At 36.3% G+C, this 6979-nt stretch overlaps 1 pseudogene; it reads left to right on the forward strand.

The window, feature by feature from the left end:
- Window positions 1-511: 511 nt before the first annotated feature.
- LOC132303404 (pentatricopeptide repeat-containing protein At1g77405-like) lies at window positions 512-2958 on the forward strand (annotated as a pseudogene).
- The last annotated feature ends 4021 nt before the right edge of the window (window positions 2959-6979 follow it).

The following is a 6979-nucleotide window of genomic DNA, read 5'->3' on the forward strand; positions in this document are numbered from 1 at the left end:
TATATGTATGTGTTGATTTTAGGGATGTTGTATATTATTATATTGTGCGTTGGAACATGATAGATTAGTTTTGAGGCCCAGTGAGGCCATTGCATTTTTTTTTTTTGTATTTCAACAGGCGGAGGTCATGTTGAAATTTTATTTATTTTATTATTATTATTATTATATTTTTGGTATCATTTTGGGTCGTTACAGCTTAATGATTAATTATTCATCAAATTCACACCCATAGAATGAAAAATAATTCATGAACATATTATATGTTATATTTGGTCGAATTGTTTTGTATTATTGTGAAATCGATATGATCATAATTTATCTCGAATTTGTTAATTTAATGTATTAAAAAACTAAATATTCAATTTATATTAACTAAGGAAAAAATATTCAATTTATATCAAGTTTTTTTTTTTTTTTAAAGGTAAAATTAATTAAATTAATTTGATAAGCAGTACAATTAGCCTGGGGAAGGCTATGAACTAATAATACAAGCCCCGGCCCAACCCAAAGGAGATAAAGTCACAACAGTACCCCAAACAGCCTCCAAGGAGGGAACGTGAGTGAAACAAGTCAAGCCATCAATCCGGTGATCTGAAGCAACTGCGGCGAGGTGAGGATCCCACCGTGCATCCTAATCCGATGGTTTGGGAGGTGGACGAAGGACAGAGACTGGAATTTCCCATTCTTGACGGATATGCCTGTTGATGATTGTATCTAATAGAGGTTCAGCCATGATTTATATTTTGATTGGCTCAATGATTCGGTGGAGAAGAGAGTTGGCTGAAATCTTGTTCTTCTTGAAAATTCGACGATTCCTTTCTGCCTAAATGTTGTAAACAAGTGAAGATAATGCAAGTCGGGATATAGAACCTTTGAGGTCTGACAAGCTGTTCTTCCAGTGGTGGGATGTCCAAGTTACTTGATTGAATTCAGAGCAAATTCTAATCAGTTGACAAACCTAGTAGGTGTATTGAAATGGTGTATATATTAAAATCAGAGTAGGGAGAGTTCACTTAAATTGAGTTCAATTTGATGCCTTTCATAGGTTCTGCGCTTGAGCATTTGCCACATTGATTTGCTCCGGGGTTCACTTCATAAGTTCAAATCAATTAATCCTCTCTTAAGCGATGATTTCATCAAAACCTCTCACTTCCCTCGTAAACCAAGTAGTGGCCGTTATGATCCAAAATAGACCCTTTGATGCTCAGCTCACTTCCCATCAACCATGAACTATTGACGCTGTTTCTGAGGTTCTAAGATCCATACCCAGATTCTTCTTCCAATCCACAACATCCATTGCTCATCAAAAAGGTTTCCGGCACCGAGCACCTCTCAAACAAAGAAATCTGTGGGAAGAATCCAATAGAGCTCGCAAAGGTGTGCTTGTTCTTGGTCCTGCTGCTTACAGAGACCCCCAGAAAGTTGAGTTAGGATTGAACAAAGCAACGGAGTTCTACTATTGGGTCAAGACCCAATTTGGGTTTACACATAATGAGAGGACTTTTAGAGAGATGGCTTGTGTGTTGGCCAGAGGGAATATATTGAAAGCCCTTTGGGAATTTCTGAACGAAATGAGAGGTGGGATTGTGACTACCTCGACCGTTACATGTTTGATTAAAGTTCTAGGAGAAGAGGGGTTGGTTAATGAAGCATTGGCTACATTTTACAAGATGAAGCAATTTCATTGCAAACCAGATGTTTATGCTTATACTATGGTTATTTATACTCTTTGTAAAGTTAGAAACTTTAGAAAAGCTAAGTTTTTGCTAGGGCAAATGGAATTGCCGGGTTTTAGATGCCCGCCTGATACATTCACCTACACAATATTGATTAGTTCTTATTGTAGGCGTAGCCTGCAAACTGGGTGCATGAAGGCCATTAAGAGGAGGTTGTGGGAAATAAATCATTTGTTTCGAATTATGCTCTTGTTTCGAATTATGCTCTTCAAGGGTTTTGTTCCTGATGTTGTAACTTACAACTATTTGATTGATGGTTGTTACAAAACTAACAGAATTGGAAGGGCTTTGGAACTTTTTGATGACATGACCAGAAAGGGTTGTCTCCAAATCGAGTTACTTATAATTCTTTCATTAGATATTACTGCGCTGTTAACGAGCTTGATAAAGTTGTTGAAATGTTGCGGAGGATGCAAAAGATGAATCAAGGGATACCCAGTACAAGTTCTTATACCCCAGTCATCCATGCTCTATGTGAAAGAGGAAGGATCATAGAGGCGAGGGATTTTCTTGTTGGTTTGGTTGATGGTGGATCAATTCCGAGAGAATATACATACAAGTTTTTATGTGATGTGCTGATGAACTGTGTAGAAGAGGCCAATTTGCTGGATGATGAACTGCGTAGGAGAATTGAAGATGGTATTAAGAATAGATATAGGCAAGTGATGACGGTGAAACCTGTTATGAACCGCAAGATTTCATAGTTACATGGGGAAGTTTGTGCATAATAGGCTGAACTCCATAGAAGAGATCTATTTGCAGAGTAATGCATTGCGTAAGAGAATTGAAGATGGTATAATTAGCGTAGGCAAGTGATAAAGGTGAAACCAATAATGAACCCATAAGTTCACTGTAACATAGGAAAATTTGATAGTTTGGAGGAATGAGATATTCTCCATCTTCATATTGAGAATGTTATATAACAAAACCCTGTGAGTTTCCAACTCTGGTTAAAATCCAGTTACATGTCTTATATTCTCAGAAATTTCTATCTAAGGTGTGTTAGATGTTGTTGTATTTCTGCTGATCTTCTTGTGTTTTCTTTTTGGTTTAATTTTTCGTCGTGATCCCGCATATAATGCATATTTGATTGATTCCATTATGATTTCCAAACACCTCTTTATCTGTTTCGGTGAAAAGATGTGGATTTCCTGGAGCGATGTGCACATAGCAAGTGCCTATGAATTGTCTCTTGATGAATGCTGGCTGTGGAGTATGGCGTTTTGTTATGTAAGTGCTTAAAGTTTTGATTTGATATGTTTAGTCAGTCTCAAAGGTTTTGGTGTATTAATGCAAATATAATGCTGTAGTGCAGGAGCATGGTGTATTAGGGAAAACTATTTAATACAGTAGTCTTATGCTCTTCTTTGGAAACAATGTTTTTGCAGGTCATGCAGGAGTAGTCAAGGTTTAATGTCGGCTTTAGTTTACCTTTGAGATGTGATTTTTTGACTACTGGGGTATACTCTCGATGGTCTGATGTATGAAATTGGCGGTGAAATGATGAATAGGTATGCTTTTATTTGATGAATAGTAATTCCCCAACCCCGTCATCTACATACATGCTTCATGATTTTGATGGGATTTGGGAAGCAAGGAAAATGATATGGAAATCTTTTCACTTTTCTGCACACAATGTAGACATTTGTTGATCTCCTGCTTGTTTTATCATTATTCATTTATTTATGTAATTAATGCTTTTTACACTTTATTATTACACAATGATCAATTGATTAATATAAAGTCTACATGACATTTTCTCTGAAATTTCTTGCAACATTGTCTCTCGTGGTTGATTTGTTCCAATATGTTTCGTGGGACTTGCTCAGCCTAAAGCAGACCCAACTTCTGTTGGTATTGCTTTGCATAACACTGCAGTTGCTAACTTCAAGTATTACCACCTGAATTCTGAGCCGAACTACCTTCTTTCTTTCTTGACAAATATAATTTTTGACAAAAAGAAAAACACTTTGATACTAAGAAATATCGTGGTATTAACTTCATGGCTGATGCTACGGAACTCCAACAAAGATGCAGACGTCTTTACACTGCAAATAGAGGACAGAAGTGAAAGATAGTATCAGTCGTGGAAGCAGGATCGAGAGAGAGAGATATGGAAAGCATGGAGCAACAACGTCAACATTCTGTAAAACATGGAGCAGCAATGTCAACATTGTGGAAGGAGTAACCGCATCATAGCTATTGACGGAACACCACCATCCATTGCAAGTAACAACAACAAAGAATATGAACATGAGGCTCAAAAGCACCAGATCTCTCTCTCTTTTTCTCTCTCTTTCTGTGTTATGTCTTAGTTATTCCTTCATATTTTTTATTCACATGAAATTCCTATAATTGAGTGTCCCAGACTTGCCGAATTCCAAGTGAAAGGCAGAGAGTTTGAGTGTCCCAAGTGCATTGTGGGAGTTAGTTGTCAGACAAATAAATAAATAAACTTTCGGAGTTCTCCAAACAAGCTAATATACTCTCCTCTCGGATAGAAGAATAAACCTAAACCTTTTCCGAAACCCAAAAATAGAACAAAAATTAAAATAAAAAATACAGTGTGCTCAAGTACCTTTTTATTGTACGACTTTAATCAAATAATCTACGTTGTAGCACTTAAAAGTGCAAGACACCATCAATAAATCTGAATCCAATGAGGTCATCTTTTTTTAGTAGTCTATTTCCAATCATTTTGTAAACACCTCCAAGACGAAAGCTGCTTCCCGCCCTTTTTGTTGAAAACTTATACTCCCTATTTTCATCATCTTTATCCCATGCCGTAAATTCTTTGCCTTCAACACTGTGTTCCAAGGCTCGTTGCAGATACCACTAAGTTCCTTGTCTACTACCTCTCAAAGTGAATGATGAAGATTCGAGTCTTCAAATTGACAAAGTAAGTGATGTGCGTGTGTTTTTTTGCCAAAAAAAAAAAAAAAAAAAAAAACACTAGCTGCTCCGAAGTAGAAGACAGGGCTCTTACCGCGAAATGTGCACCTTGGCAAATTAAAGGTCCGAAATTAAACTGCACCAAGCTTTGGAAATGCACTTGCAGATAAGAATCCTCTTCACAGAGTGTCTTACTAGAATATCGACAACGATGTGCGTCGGAAGATCTATGATCAAACGCCCCGAACTCTGAATTGGTTCATTATTGCAGGACTTTTCTGCTCCTTTTTTGCACCTCTAGGTTATTTATTATTATTATTATTCTTATCATCATGGTTTAGCTCTGCTAGTAATATTCTATAAAATCTCAAAAGCATGGACGAACCCAGTAAGTAACATAAAAGAAAAATGAAACAACTAATTAAGCCTCTATAACACAAAATACTATTAACACCACCAAAATTTTGAAAGAACTATGAGAGATAACACGGACAAGGTATGTACTATATAAGATATATATATATATATATATATATATCTATATAGAAAGAGAGAGAGAGATTACCTAACCTACCTCCTAGAACAAATCTCGCCACACTTGTAGAGATGGAAAGGAAATGAATTTCACAATATGTTGTAAAACATGCTCAACTAGTTCATTTGGAGTTTAAGGAGGAAATAGTTGTATGAGAACAATTATTTCTAGTACCCCTTTTATGGCTTATAGTTTCCGCCTTCTTGCACATCTTTTTAACCTCGATCTTTCTTTGAACAATACTCTCATAAATAGTATTGCAATTGTGATACCCTTCGGATCCGAGACACGGGTTGATCAGGCTCTGGCCCAAACCCGAGGGGAATATCAAACAATTAAAGTATTTTAAAGCGAACACATAATATAAAAAGATTTAAGAAATAATTTAAAAAGCTGGAAGAAGTACTAAATATAAAATCCTCAAATAATAAAGATAATCCCAAAATCCAAAACCTCCAAGAGTGCATCTCGGGAATCCATCCAGTGGACCCCTAACCAACGTTCCAACTAAAACTGAATAACCGAAAATAAAATCCAACTCTCAAGTATGGAAAAGAATCATACGTCGTCGGTAGAGTGAATGACTGTATCTGCTCAGCACGATCAAGTTCTAAGCCTGGAACTGACAAACACCTGTAAAAATAAGAGTAGGTCAGGCCTACATGCAAATTCTATTCTAACTGCAATCCATACAGTGACCCGATACGCAGATACACCCTAGATATCTCAACAATAGCTATCTAGTCCATACATATGTAAATATCCACACTAAGGGACATTCATTGGACTATATAGGGGGTCTCAACCTGAATAGAAGGCAACATGCAAAAACGCATCCAAAGGTGGGCATGAGTACCTAGACCTAACAGGGTACACCTTAACCTATCATAGCCAGCTACGCATCCACTGCATATACGCGCCCTAACCAACGACTCTGAGACTCAAGCTCATATCGTGGTACCATAATCATATATTTAAAGTCCATCCAAAACCATAGTATGTCACCCAATTGTTCATTGATCAGACATACGATTCATAATCCAGTTAGTCACCTAACTTATTCAATTGATATGACTTAACTATAACCAACAGTTAAACCAGGTGGTCACTCAACTTACTCAGTTGATCTGACCTAAATATAAGTAGGATTCAATTTTTACAATCCATTCCCTTATTCCAACAGGGTAGGTCTTAGCATTCTGAACTAAGTCATCCCTAGTATGCCACCGTCACATACCGGTGCATACAATCCACAATATCCAGATAATTGGCAGAATTTAAAACAATAATTCAGCAATTAAATTCCAAAACCATGTAAATTACAGACCATAAATAACAGTACAATAATTTAAGTCCAAAACCATAACCCAGGTAAATGTAGAATAGTGTTTAATATTTCAGCAATTCCAATCCAAACCTTAATCCATGTAATTGCAGAAAAGAATTTAGTATATCAACAATTAAAATCCCAAATATGCATGGATCAAATCTGATACACAAATGACCCTATTGTACCTCTAAAATAAGAATTATAATCCTATTATATTTCGATAAATTGCTGAAATTAAATTAAGCAATTAAACTCCTTCTATCTGTTAACAGCATACAAAGTTTAATACTTTTCTACTGTTCTATCCGTTAGCCTATAGGTATAATTTATGCCATATGAGGTTTTAATAATCTATGAAATTACATTTAAAACCCTCATTACATTCCCACAAATATTTCAGAATACCAAAATCGTCCCAAACAGTGCCCAAAAGTCCAAATTTCACGCATAAAAGGGAGCCTGCTCTTAAACTTGTAGAGCAGGCTC

Source organism: Cornus florida, unplaced genomic scaffold, assembly GCF_030987335.1.
Source record: "Cornus florida cultivar Cherokee Brave unplaced genomic scaffold, ASM3098733v1 CherokeeBrave_3.0.0_Hap2_Chr04, whole genome shotgun sequence".
NCBI lineage: Eukaryota > Viridiplantae > Streptophyta > Magnoliopsida > Cornales > Cornaceae > Cornus > Cornus florida.